Source organism: Rhincodon typus, chromosome 5 (assembly GCF_021869965.1).
Source record: "Rhincodon typus isolate 14 chromosome 5, sRhiTyp1.1, whole genome shotgun sequence".
Lineage (NCBI taxonomy): Eukaryota > Metazoa > Chordata > Chondrichthyes > Orectolobiformes > Rhincodontidae > Rhincodon > Rhincodon typus.
In genome coordinates, this window is record NC_063336.1 from 57310469 (window position 1) to 57325682 (window position 15214).

Here is a 15214-nt window from a genome sequence, read left to right on the forward strand (position 1 = left end):
TTTTCTGGTTTGTATGATCTATCCAATCCTTTGACCATCCACAGAAACATTCTTTTTACAAAGTCTTTCTTTCTCAATGGAATACATTACTTTCTTTTCTATTTTAAATTACTCTTACCATTTTGTCAGAAATGTTTGAAGGTCATGAAGCATTTAAAATTCAAATGCCAAACTGGTGAGACAAAAATCAGAAGTTGCTGGAAAAGCTCAGCAGATCTGGTAGCATCTGTGAAGAGTAATCAGAGTTAAAGTTTTGAGTCCAGTGACCCTTCCTCAGAACAGTTCTGAGGAAGGGTCAATTGGACCCAAAATATTAACTCTGATTTTGCTTCTGGTTAAAGCAGTGTTGTTCTCACCACTGATATTCTCTATCCAATTTACAAACCTAACATTGTACAGATGTTTAACTTAATCGTTCTTAAATTGAATTATTGTTGTATACTTATTAGAACAGATATCTAGTTAATATATTCTATCATTGTGCTTTGGCAAGACTGTAACCTTGGCTTCTTTAGAGCAACGATAAATAAACTTTGTGATTACAAAATTTTAGAATAGCAAACATTGAAATTCTTATGCAATATCCTGTTTTCTAGCTTTATATTTAAACTGTGGCACGTCCAAAATATCATATCTGGTTTGTGACAAATTGTCCCTCCTTTACTCTGAGTTCTTTAAAACAGGTAAGCGATTTGGTTTTCATTTGAATTTATCTTAAAAAAAAGTTCTTTCATTGACCTGATTTGTATTTAATTTGCCAAAAAATGCTTACTTTAAATTTTCACATTCTACCCAAGCAATTTTATTTTTTTAAAATGTAAAACCGATATAGACATACTTAATCAAAATACTGTGTGTAATGTTACTAAATTCTTAACCATAACCTTAATCCCTAACCTAAATTATTAATTATTTTTCTTCTGATTTTTGACATTCCGCTGAAAATATTTGTTCTTTGTTGGAATATGTGTGGTTATGATTGGTGGGGATACTACATCTGATTCTAGTATTGTACATCCTTGAAGTGAAGGTCACCAGATAGTTAGCTATTCCCTGCTCCCCTAATCCAGGTTTACTCGGACTAATTACAGGATCTTCTGATGCTCCTATCACTAAGCTAAATGAGATTGCCTAATTTCACAGAGACTATGAGTCAAAGCATGTGTAACTGCTTTCAAATTAACATAATTTAAATTGATTTTATATATACCCCTATATTACAAGCCCCTGATTGGAACTAGTGTACTGAGTCACTCCATTCGTACTGAGTTATTCAGATAGAGCAGTGTTATTCTCTGGTCTACTCACCAGAATCCAATGTGCTGAATTTTAACGGTGGCTATTTCTGCAGAACAGAACCTGTTATGAAATGACTGACAGGGTAGTGGATTTATTATCGGAGGGTTGACAGAAAAGTCAGTCTGTGCTAACATTCAAAAAAATCGAAACAGCTTTAAAAGGTTGGTAGGTGTTGACATTTAAGCTTTGCTTTGCACCAACTGCAGTTATACTAGAGCATTAGTGAATCTGCAGCAATGTAAACTTAATGGTAAATTACACTGCACATTTTGCTAAATCAATGTTAGAATGACCTGGTTTAGTTAAAACTGTGTGCTATAACGTATTAGCTGGGAAAAAGACTCCCACTGTCCACCCTATCCATGCCTGTCATAATTTTCCAATATTTTACACAATCCACAGCTTCACCAATTTCTGTGTCATCTGCAAACTTACTAATCAGACCACCTACACTGTCAACCAAATCCTTTATATATATTACAAGCAACAGAGATCCCAGCACTGATCCTTGTGGAACACCACCAGTCACAGACCTCCAGCCAGAAAAACACCCCTCCATAACTACCCTCTGTCATCTATGACCATGCCAATTTTGTATCCAACTTACCGACTCACCATGGATCCCATGTGACTCAATCTTCTAAACCAGCCTACCAATAAGGATTTTGTCAAATACTTTAGTAAAGTCCATGTGGACAACATCCACTGCCCTACTCTGATAAATCATCTTTTGTCACTCCCTTAAAAAACTCAATCAAATTTCAGACAAGACATCCCTGCACAAAGCCATGCTGACTATTCCTAATAAGTCCATTCTTTATGTGAGTAGATCCTAAACATAAGAATCTTCTCCAATAATTGTCCTACCATTAACGTAAAACTCACTCGGTTACAATTTCCTGGATTGTCCTTGTTGCCCTTCTAAACAAAGGAACAACATTGGCTGTTCTTCAGCCTTCTGGGACCTCTCCTGTGGCTAAAGAGGATACAGTCACCTCCCTTGCCTCCTTCAGTATCCTAGGATAGATCCCATCAAGCCCTGGGGCCTTGTTTACCTTAATATTTTTAAGGTACCAAATACCTCCTCCTTCTTAATATTGGTGTGCCCCAGAATATTAACAAACCTCTCCCTAATTTTATCATCATTCATGTCTTCCTCCTTGATGAATATCAATGTGAAGTAATTATTAAGAACCTCACCCACTTCCTCTGGCTCCATGCATAAATTCCCTTCTTTGTTCTTGCATTGACCTACCCTTTCCCTGGCTACCCTCTTGCTCCCAATGTACGTATAAAATGCCTTGAAATTGTCCTTAATCCTGCTTGCCAAGGGCATTTCATGACCCCCGTTAGGTCTCCTAATTTCTTGTTTAATTTCTTTCTTGTTTCCTTTATATTCCTCAAGGGCCTTGTCTAATTTTATTTTCAAATTAGCTCATCTTCCTGACAGTTGCCATCTAAATAGACAGAAAAAACCTCACGTCTGTTGGACAATTGCAAAGACTGAGTCTTCTGCACTCTTGCCCTTTAGATCTCTACCTGACTGACTCTCAGAGTTACACTCTCCTTTCCCTGACCACTGACCAAATTGGAAGAGCCAATAGTAAGAGCTGTAACTCGTTCCTTATACAGAATATCCAGGTAACCTATCCCATCCTTGATGTGGCACAGCGTCCGTATTTTAGTTTCCATCTGAAAACATCTGAGCCAATGCCACATGTGCTGTAGGCACTTTTTGCAAATGTATATGCCTTGGGTCACGTTGGCATCCGAGAGTGCCCACATGCTGCAGCAATGATACATCATCTGTCTTGCTATCCATAATGCATTTTTAAAATTAAGCATTTAATTAATGTGTTTAATTATTTGCTTCCCTTTTTATATATTTCATTAAACCTACTACCAGCTCCTGTACTATTTTTACACCTTAGGAATAGAATAAATCTTAACTGTTTAAACGATTGTCACCAAACAGCCAGCCTCTTCCCCTGTAGTGGAGTAAGAACCAATTCCAAACAGTCAGCTCTATGTCTCCAAGCTCTTGTTTCACTCTGTCTTCAAACTTAGGCTGACTGCCTCTTGGTCTCTTAACTCATGCTGACTGCTTTTTGGTTTTCTTGAACTTTAATTTTTTTTCCCCTCTGACTAACTTTGTATAACAGCTCTTCTAATCTCAAATTAAATGGCATAAGATTCACTTCTAATGTGTAGCTCTGCGTAGCAGCAGAAGTGCAGCAATGCACATTGCTTGTGCATTTTACAAGTTCTTCACACCCCGATCAATACTGGAATTTTTCTCTACAGTTATTGCAGTTTTAAACACTCATTCTATAATTCTAAACACTGAAATAAAAGCATGACTACCTTCCTTGTTTTGTAATTTTCGTAGGCATTTTATATCCTCTGAGATCTAGAAGCACACACTGCTGTGGGGATATGGAGGTGATGCCAAGTGTAAACACATATTTGATATTAATGAAGAAACCTCCCTCTGTGTCACAGGTTGTATCATGATTCAGTCTTTTACGCGATGCACATCACTCAGTTTCAGGAATGATGACTCGCTTGGTGGATAATGTCTGTGAGGTCAAATTTGGCCCACCTGCTCCATATCATCTATGAATGATTTAGAATAAATAGTACATCAAATTTACCATGAAAACGCAGTGCCAGATTTCACTGCTAATTGCCAGAAGTACTGGACAAACATCACTTAGCAGCAAATGAGCCCATTGCAGCATACGTTGAAAACACTATTTAAAGTAACCATGTTATCACGTAGAAACAATTACTCAGGGGTTAGAACACAATTCCTCTTTAAGGAAGTAGGAAAGAATCATTGAAGGGAAGTATATTGAGCTTTGAGCACCTTGACCCTAACCTATTTCTCAGGGATGGTGTCCAAGATCTATGACATGCTTCTGATATATAGCCCAAGAAAAAAATCTTCATGTTGCCACAAAGGATGCAAATACTGTAGTAGAAGAACCAACAAGTGACCTAAAAGGGAAAAGGTGATCTGAAGATTGGGACAGCTATTTTACTGAAGGCTGAAATAAGACCTTCACTGGTTATGTGTTGGGAACCAGATGGAAGGAAAGGAAGCAGTTATACCCATTCCTATATTCTGGAGAAATATCTCTAAGCTGTTAATGCTGCTTCCTCTCATCAGGTATTCCAAACCCTTAAATCATAGAAGTTGACCCCTATAGAAAAAAAAGAGTTAATAATAATCTATATTTATACATAATCAAACAGGCACTTAATAGTGCAAAACTTGAATATTTCTGAAAAGAAGCATGTTGTCAAAGCTTTCATCTTACTATCACCAAGACAAACTCAAGAATGCCCGATTTCAAACAAATTATCAAACAGGCCAGCTGCTCACTGCCCAATTTGTATCAATATTTGAAATTGGAATTGTAATCATTGCAATTTTGTTTTAATCCCTTGCTTGAATAACATCCAGCTTTTCTATACTCACTTATTACACAGTCCTACATTGTATATTTGCAGCACAGAAACAAGTCTATCCAGGACACAAATCTCCCCAGTCCTTAGCTCACCTGATTCCACCAACATTTCCTCCTACTCCTTTTTCTCTCACTTTTACTCAGCTATTCCATATGGCAGCCAATTTTACATTCTCACCTCTCTGAGCAAAAGAGCTTCATTTGAATTGAATTATAACTATTTTATAATGAATGCCTTTTAGTTTTGAACTAACCCTCAAGTGGAGATATTTTCTCATTTAAAAACAAAACATTAGGTTCCAAAAGTACTTCTGGGACATTCAACTCTCCCTTGCCCACATGTCTGTTGAACCCTTCAGTTCTATTGCTTGCCTGACATCCAGTGCTGGAACAGCAGAAATTACCTCCAGTTAAATATTTGAAACACTGAAGCAGATGTCTTTAATTCACAATCTGTGAATGTGAGCTATCCATTGGCAACAATCTGAAATTGGACTATTTGCAATGTTGGCATCGTGTCTGAGTTAAGCTTCTGACTTCTTATCACTTCATAACCAAGACTGCCTACTTCCACATGCACAATATCATCCAACTCTATGACTGACTTAGCTGAGCTATTGCTTAAAATTTTAATCCATACCTTTGTTGCTGCTAAAATTCATTATTCCACCATGCTCCTGGCTGTCCTCCCAACTTTCACCTATTCCATTCACCCAAGTTCCATTCACACTTCTCTTCATTGACTTACATTGGCTTCTAGTTCAGCAACAGCTTAATATTAAACGTCTGATTCTTGTTTTTTGGTATCCCTCAAGGTCTTGTCCCTACCTATCTCTGAAATCTCCCCAGCCTTACAACTCATTGGGATCTCTTTACTTCTCGAAGCCTCTTGCTTATTCCCAATTTTAATCATTGTATTGTTATCAGCCCTTCCTTCAGCTACTTTGGCCAATGCTTTGGAATACCATCACTAAACATCTCTCTCCTATTTTATGATATGGAGGTGCCAGTGTTGGACTGGGTTGGACAAAGTCAGAAGTCACACGACACCAGGTTATTGTCCAACACAAGTTTATTTGGAATCACACAAACTTTCGGAGCACAGCCCCTTCACCAGGAGCAGTGAGAGAGCAGGGCACACAGTCACAGAATTTATAGGCAGAGAGATCAAGGGTGGAGAGATCAAAAGATCTTACAACCTGTGTGAATGGACTGTCAGATAATAAGTCTCTGCAGGTGACCACACGTGTTAGACAGTGAGTAAATTTATAAGATGCCACACTGTTTGTTTATTTGCAGATACATTGTATTTTGTTCAAAAAACCACACAATTTGTAGTCACAGTCAGTCAGTGTGGCATCTTATACATTCCAGCTTTTGGAATAAAACCAGCCTGATTTCAGGTTAAAACACAAGACAGATTCTGAACAAAGCCTCACATCTACAATTCAGTTTCTGACTTGAGACGTCACCTTTTGCATATTCCTATGGCTCTGTCTGATTGTCATGATAGCACAGCACTGACATTGACTTTAGAAACACTTTGCACACTGTCTAACACTCTTGGTCACCTGCAGAGAGTTATCACCTGACACTCCATTCACACTAATTGTGTGATATTTTGATCTCTCTGCCTATAAGCTCTGTCTGTGTTCTCTCACTGCACCTGATGAATGGGTTGCTCCCTAAAAGCTTGTGTGATTCCAAATAAACCTATTGGACTATAACCTGGCATTGTGTGATTTCTGACTTTCTTCTACTTTGTCACATTTCATAAAACTTTTCTCTTTGACTCCAATTTGGTCATTCATTCTATTATCTCCTTATGTGGCTTGGTATTGAATTTTGTTAATGCTACTGTGAAGCACCTAACAATATTGTACTTCACTAACATGTGTTGTTTTTTACACCTACCCTATCCAACCCTTCATTATTTAAGGAAGATCTCTGTTATGTCACTTCTCAGCCTCCTCTTTTCTCAGAAATATGTCCTCAGTTTGTTCAATGTTTTCCAGCAGTTGTAATCACTTAGTTTTGATATGAACTTTGTGAATTCTTTCTCCTGCTTTTCGAGAAACATATTTATTTTTTAAAAAGTGGGCACTCATATGCTGGGCATTCTACCTGGTGTGCGGGCATTCACCTTCATTTGCTATATTTTTGAGATATATCACAATTCTTCTTGAATTGTGCAATTTCCATGACAAGTCTTTAACTTCCATAGGTCCAAATCCAGTGGAGTGAATGTGTTGCCCACCCAAAAGAATGATGTAAACCCCAAACTTTATTTGGGCTTGGTTCATTTAAACGTAGCCACAGCTGCCAAAGGAGCACTCTGGAGAATCAAAGAAACATCAGATAGCTGTTGTACTTTTTCAGCTTCTGAACCTTCATATTTCAGACAAGAAATAGTCGTCAGCCAATGGAAAATAGCTTCCTATAGTCTTTACAGATGATGTTGCAATTTGTTGTGCTCATGGTGAATCAAGGACATTCGCTACTCTAATTTTGCCCTGGCATAAATCACATTTTTCTTGATGATTAAATGTCTGTTAAACTTTCCCATCATCGTGTCATGGCTTTCACTGCCACCGTCTGTCTGATTGAATCCTGTGAGAATATTGGCTGCTTATTGTGTTTCACATTCCACTCTATCTGCTACAGTTGACACATTTCCAAAGCTTTTTCCAGTTTGGCTATTCCTCAAGCTTGAACACATTCAATTTCATGGAGGAGTGACAAGGATATCAGCCTCTGTCATATCTAGTTTTGTTAGAAATTTAACAAACATTTTAAAATGTTTTGACAGTATTTAGCTGCATCTCTATCATCTTTGATTTCCCTGTTTGAAGCTCACATTGACTCTTTTATTCTTGTGTTTACTGAGAACAGTTCCAAGTTAAAATGTGCAACATTTTTTGTTTATATACAATCCAGCTTCTGATGAGGTAATAGATTTTCACTTCACCACTGAGAGGTAGCTTGGGGGAGGGAGATGCACAAGTATATTTAATGCTTTTTATGGAAATGCTGAACCAAATTTGACACCAATATATTCAGCAGCAATGCGCTACAAGAATATAAATAGATCAGTTGCATTGTTGAACTGGCAGTCCCTAAATTGAAGAGCAATGTATCCTTAGCTCCACTGCTAGGATTAACATAGAATGGAATAGGAAGAAATGTTTTCCCATTTTATTGATAAAGAATCTTCTGAACCAGCATTTTATTTCCATTATTCTGCAGCAGAGCAAAGCTTTCAACTCTGATTTCAGCATAATAAATACATTAAATTTCTTTCAGAAGGAAATGCATAACAAAGGCACCCTTGTTACAGCCACATACGTGGATCATTTTGGCTGGTATCAACCTCCTACATTCCTATAGCCATAACAGAAAGAAATGGAATGTCCTTGTTTTCTTAAGTAACTAACTGTTATTACCAATATAAATCACTAATGTTCAGGATTTTTAATATTATTTGTGTGATGTGGACTTTGGTGACATGGCCAGAAATTATTGCCTGACCCTAATTGCTGTTGAGAAGGTGACATTAAGTCAACTTCTTGAGCTACCATAGTCCAGTGGTGCAGTACATCCATGGGGCTGTTAAGGAGGGAAATTCAGGCTTTTGAACTAGTGATTGTGAATAAACACAGGGCACAGATTCAAGTAGGTGATGGCCTAGTGGTGTTATCACTAGACTATTAATCCAGAGACCCAGATAATGTTCTGGGTTCAAATCCCATCATGGCAGATGGTGGAATTTGAATTTAATAATAGTCTGGAAGTAAGAGTTTAATGCTGACCATGAATCCATTATTGATTGTTGGGAAAAGCCCATCTGGCTTAGAAATGTCCTTCAGCGAAGGAAGCTGCCATCCTGACCTGGTCTGGAATTCATGTGACTCCAGACCCACAGCAATGTGGTTGATTCTTAACTGTCCTCCAGACAATTAGAGATGGGCAGTAAATGCTGGTCCAGCCAGTAATGCCCACATAGTCTGGATTGTGTTTGGCTTGGAGTGGAACCTGCTGTTGATGGCAGTCCATGTGTCTGCTGCTCTTGTTCTTTTAGCGGTAGGGATCATGATTTTGAAGCTGCTGTCAAAAGAGCCTTGATGAATTGCCGCAGTGTATTTTGTACAAAGTACATACTTTTGACACAGAATGCCTTGTGTGGATGGAGTGAATAATTAAGATGGTGTATCAGATGTCGACCAAATGGCTTTGGCTGCAGAGATAGTAGGAACTGCCGATGCTGGAGAATCTGAGATAACACAGTGTAGAGCTGGATGAACACAGCAGGCCAAGCAGCATCATAGGAGCAGGAAGGCTGACGTTTCGGGCCCAGGCTGCGTAGTCTTGATCTACTGGAGCAGCATTCATCAAGGAAGTAGAGTATATTCCATCATAATTTCAGGCTTGAGCCTGTGGGCCATGAACAGATTCTGCAAGGTCAAAATATGAATTAACTATCACAAACTTCTCGGCATCTGACACGTTCTTGTAGCCACAGTATTTATATGGCTGCTCCGGTTAAGTTTCTGGGCAAATGTGATCAGCAAGAATTAATACTGGGACTCAGCAACATTATCGCTGTTGATTCTCTCTTGTGACCTCCATGAAGGTCACTTAACTGCCCAAATCCTGAATGGAGTTCATCTGTTATCACTTGTAGGCATGGACAGCTTCAATGTCTAATGATTAGTTTCAATATCTAATGGACAGCTTCAGTGTCTAAGAAGTTGTAACTGAACATTATGAAATCATTGACAAACATCCCCTTCTCACTTTATGTTAGAGGGAAGATCATTGATGAAACGCTTGAAGATGGTCAGACCTAGGACAATACCATGGCAGTGATATCCTGGGAATGGGCTGAATAATCTTGAATATCAGCATATCTTGTGCTGAGTACAATTAACAAGATCTGTGGCCAAGACGGCCTACAGTAACCCAAAACAAGCATCAGTGAGCAGGCTGTTTGTGAGTTAGTGCTGTTTGAAAGGACTGTCATGACATAAAAACCATGCAAGCCTGTCCAGTGTGGTGGATAAGATTAGTGTCGTCAGGCCCCCAAGCACAAATAGCAACTTGGGAATATGGTGTGGATTGGGTCTTTCATACATCCAAGGATACAAAGGGAAGAATTTAATGTCAGCAGCACAGGTCCCAGCAGTGAAATTGAAGTAGAGGAAACACCCATGCTCTTTGGGTGGAAGGGGTTGGCTGTATGAAATCAGCCAATTAACTAAGTAGAGGACTGGGCCCCCATGAATCAAGTGTCATATATGGGCATGAAGCTGTCGTTCAGGCAATGGGAGCACAGATTCTGCTCCATTTTCAAATGGGAATCAGATGTGACTGCAGTACTTCAGAGCTTCCTGCATTACATTGTCAGCCACCTTGAGGGTTCATCTGATAACACAGAGCATCACCTCAGGTTTCTGCAGCGTTCAATCCATGGAGTGGAGCAAGAGACAGTTACCAGAGGAATGTTGAACAGATAAAACATATGACCTCACAATTTAGCAATGTTTCCCTGCAGATTGCCTCCAGGTTGTACAGGAATAGTGTGATGTATTGTTCCCAAAGAAAAATAAGAAGAGAGCCTTCCACCTGGTCAAGGAAGTCTGGGTGGAAATAACAGCAGAGGTCAGCAGATGTGGGATTCAGTAACATTTCTGGATCCAGTCAATGACCTCCTCCACACTGGGGAAAGTCTAAGTAGGCAATGACTCTCCTGTAGGCAATGTGCCATGGGGAAGAATGGGCTAAACCACTTGAACGAATTATATGCCCTCACAGCAGTTGCCTCCTGAGTATTAGCTGCAAGTGAGTGACTAGCATTGGCCTCAGTGCCAGCACCGTCCAAATTCCATGAGACTGGAAATGGGTACAAGAGCTGGGAAGACCCATTATGTATCGGAGCAATGCCAGGCAACTAGGGGGTCAGTTGATCATTGACACTCAATATCCCGTTCTGCCTTAAGGTGAAAAGGGTCTATGACACCAGAGAAAGGGTGACAGCAGGTGGCATTGTGTTGAACGTCTTTATTCTGACACCTGCTGAGGAGGAAGATGTTGAACTGCCGAAGAGAACATGTTGCTTAGGCCAGCGGGTAATGATAGAGATCAGGCAATGATTAAATGGGGTGTAGGTGCCTTGATCTCAGTCTCCACTGCTAGGTAGGAAGGAAGCATTCATCAGGAATCAATGAGAAATTTAATAGTAATGTCTTTACCTTAATTGTTAATGTTCTCCATGCAGGTATATGCACATTGGAAGGGCAGCTTGCTGCACTGACAGGAGCCCTGCAGTGCACCTCAGGGCAGTTGGGCACCAAAACCCCAAAAGGCACAGTTATCACATCTTACCTCCAAACCCTCCATCAGCACACAAACATTCATCTCAGTGGGGATACATTTGTGGTTACAGGCATGCTCATACTGGGCTCCAGGTTGATAATGAACCTTCAGCGTCAGCTATATGGAGTCACATGTGGATATCCTGAAGCTATGTGCAGCCATTCACAGATAACGGAGAAGTCCATCCAGACCTTGTAAGTCCTGCCATGTCTCAGATGTGTAAACTCATAATTTCCTCTATAGACCGCCATGGAAAGCCAGATCTAGAGGACCTCTCTGTGGCTGCTGAATATATGCTGAGATTTTCATGCAATCACTTTGACCATCATCTTGATGCAACAGTGGCAATAGCCACAGCAGTAGGCTTGCTTGGACTTCTCTTCACGTCTTCTCTTCATCTCCAGTAGATGGATTAGCACTATAATACTGAAAGGGAGGAAAAGGAACAGCCTACTGCATTTTGTTTATTCATTTGTGGGATGCAGGTGTTGCTGGCAAGGCCAGCATTTATTGCCCATTTCTAGTTGCCTTGAAGAAAGTGGTGCTGAGCTTCAGACCTGAATAACTGTATTCTTTGGGGTGTAGGTATGCTCGCAATGCTGTTAGTGAAGGATCTCCAGGATAGTGACCCAGCAACACTGAAAGAATGGCAATATAATTCCAAGGCAGGAGGGTGTGTGGGTTTGAGGATCTTTTGCAAGTGGTGGTGTGCTCATGTATAAGCAGTTCTTGTTTGTCTTAGTGGTAGAAGCCATGGGTATAGAAGGTGCTGTCAAAGAAATTTGGGTAAATTACTGCAGTGCATCTTGAAGATGGTACACACTGCTGCCACCTGTGTGACAGTGAGTATTGAAAGTGCTGGATGTAGCACCAATCAAGTGTGCTGTTTTGTCCTGGATAAATTGATTGAATTTTGGCAGAGCTGCACCTTCCAGGCAAGTGGGGAGTATCCCACCATATTCCTAGCTTGAACCTTGCAGGTGGTGGACAGGTTTTATGGAGACAGGAGGTGAGTACTTGGCACAGAATTCCCAGCCGTTGACCTGCTCTTGTAGCCATAGTACTTAAATAGCCATGCTGACAGAATTTCTGAGTAATAATTACCTATGATGATGTTGATAGTGGGAAATTCAACAGCACTAATGCCATTGAGCATCAAGGGGTCAAGATTAGATTCTCTCATATTGAAGATGAACATTAGCTGGCACGTGTGGCACAAATGTTACTTGCCATTTATGAGCCCTGAATGTTGTCCAGGTCTTGTTAGATATGGACTTGGAGAGCTTCAGTATATGAGGAGTATTGAATGGTGCGGAATATTGTGCAATAATCAGTAGAACATCCCCATTTCTGACATTATGATGGAGAGAAGATCATTGGTGAAGCACCTGAATATGGTTGGGCCTAGGACACCACCCTGAGGAACTCCTGCAGAGATGCCCAGGGGATGTGATGACTGACCTCCAAAAACAACAACCATCTTCCTATGTGCCAGGTATGATACCAACCAGTAAAGGGTTTTTTCCTTGATTCCCATTGACTCCAGTTTTGCTCAGGACCCTTCATGCCATACTTAGTCAAATGCTATAAGGAGCTTGGATTATTATCTACGTTTGGATGAAGGCAATAATACCTGAGTTCAAACACAGAGCCAGGTGATCCTAGTGGAGCCCACACTGAAGACCAGTGAATAAGTTATTCCATGTAAGTTCCACTTGATAGCTCTGTCGATGACCCCTTCCAATACTTTGCTGATGATCAAGAGAAAATTGAAAGGGTGGGATTTTACATGGTGGGATTTGTCCTGCTATTTGTTTACAGGAAGTAAGAGGGCCATTTTCTGTTTTTCTGCGTACATAACGGTGTTATCGTTATACAGGAACAGCAAGGTTAAGAGCATAGCTTGTCCTGATGAACAAATCTTCTATACTACTATTAAAAGCAAAATACTGCAGATGTCGTAAATCTGAAATAAAGATAAAAAATGCTGGAAAAGCTCAGCAGGTCTCACAGCATCTGTGGAGAGAAACAGAGTTAACGTTCTATATCTGATATGACTCTCCTTCAGAACTCTGTGAGCGCCCAGAAGCACATCGAAAAGAGTAACCTGGTAGTAGGAATGTCAACATTCTTTCAATCCTCTGGCACCCTCAACATACCAAGGAAAGGTCAGAGACTGGGGCAAATTGTACCCAACAACTTCTTTCAGCTACCTCAGTGCCAACCATCTGAACTAGGTAATTTATTCTCTCTAAGCACAGCCAGCTTGTCTTGTACATCTTTACAGCAACTTTCAATTCATTCTTAACTTTACCATTTCTACTTTTTGTTTGTGAAAATTCAGGACAATAACTCACAGGGCAGCATGGTGGCTCAGTGGTTAGCACTGCTACCTCACAGTGCCAGGTACCCGGGTTTGATTCTAGTCTTAGGTGATTGTCTGTGTGGAGTTTTCATGTTCTCCCCTGTGTCTGCATGGATTTCCTTTCACAGTCCAAATCTGTGCATGTCAGGTGGATTGGCCATAGTAAATTGCCCTGTAGTATCTAGGGATGTGTCCGATACAAGGATTAGCCATTGTAATTGCAGGGATAGTTGGGTGGGCAGGTACTGGGCAGCGTGCTCTTTGGAGGGTCGGTGCTGACTCGATGGGCCGAATGGCCTCTTTCCACACCTTAGAGATTCTAGGTCATTTTTAGAGGGTGGTTAAGAGTCAACCACATCGCTTTGAGTTTTGAGTCACATGTAAGGCAGACAGAATAATGACAAATGATTTCCAAATCTAAAGAATACCATACAATCAGGTGAGTTTTTGTGACAGTCTAGTATTTTCATGATCATTTTATTTCAAATTTGTTCAATTACTTGAATTTAAATTGCCCAGTGGGATTGAAATGCACGTTTCCAGAGGATTAGTCCCAGCCTGTGGATTTAGTACAGTAACATTATCACTATGTTGCTGTTATATCTTCTATTGAGAGTTTTTATTAAACATTTATAATTCTTATTTGGATAACAATTTTTGAATGACGACACATAAATCCTTACATCAATGACAGATTTATCCAACCACATAAATATAGTAGTCTACCTCTTGGGTCTCCAACAGTGGAAGTGTTCATTTGATTGAATTCTTTCTGAACATTGAGAGGCCACCCCCTTGATTTTGTTAAACTGTCCTATCAAGCATTTTTTTAAAATTCCATGCTTTAGGCTAATACTGCCACCAGTTAGGTTACTTCTTCCCATTAGTTTTTTTTTGGCTAAGTGCAAGTTGTGCTGAGTTCGATGGAATGATTTTTGCGGGAAAGCCAAATGGGTTTTCTCACTGTATCTTACACAGGCCCCTAGCATTCTCAGCCCCCTACTATACTCCCTGTACACCCATGACTGTGTAGCCAAATTCCATATGAATGCCATCTACAAGTTTGTTGATGACACCACTGTGGTAGGCCAGATATCAAACAATAATGTGTCAGAAAACAGAAAGGAGATAGAGTGCTGTGTCGTGGTGCAATGATAACATGCTCACTCTCAATGTCAGCAAAACAAAAGAACTGATCATTGACTTCAGGATGAAAGGTGGAGGTTACACCCCTATCTGCACCAATGGAGCTGAGGTGGAGAGGGCTGAGAGTGTCAAGTTCCTAGGAGTGACAATAACCGACAACCTGTCCTGGATCTCCCACGTAGATGTGACAGTCAAGAAGGCACAACAATGCCTCTTCTTCCTCAGACAACAAGGTGCAGAGCTGGATGAATACAGCAGGCCAAGCAGCATCATAGGAGCAGGAAGGCTGACGTTTCGGGCCTAGACCCTTCATCAGAACTGGGGGAGGGGAAGGGGGTTCTGAAATAAATAGGGAGAGAGGGGGAGGTGAAAAGAAGATGGATAGAGAAGAGGATAGGTGGAGAGAAAACAGACAGGTCGAAGAGGCGGGGATGGAGCCAGTAAAGGTGAGTGTAGGTGGGGAGTTAGGGAGGGGATAGGTCAGTCCAGGGAGGACGGACAGGTCAAGGGGGCGGGATGAGGTTAGTTGGTAGGAGATGGGGGTGCGGCTTGAGGTGGG

At 40.5% G+C, this 15214-nt stretch overlaps 1 protein-coding gene across 3 annotated transcripts in view; it reads left to right on the top strand.

The window, feature by feature from the left end:
• Window positions 1-629: 629 nt before the first annotated feature.
• LOC109927037 (gap junction Cx32.2 protein-like) overlaps window positions 630-15214 on the top strand; it is a 24305-nt gene continuing 9720 nt past the window's right edge. The window contains exons 1-2 of one of the 3 annotated variants that reach the window (XM_048597453.1): window positions 643-683; window positions 13213-13381. The gene's annotated coding sequence lies outside the window, so the exon portion shown is untranslated. Of the gene's footprint in view, window positions 684-13212; window positions 13382-15214 lie in introns of all 3 variants that reach the window. The other 2 variants (XM_048597452.1, XM_048597454.1) reach the window with 2 other exon arrangements.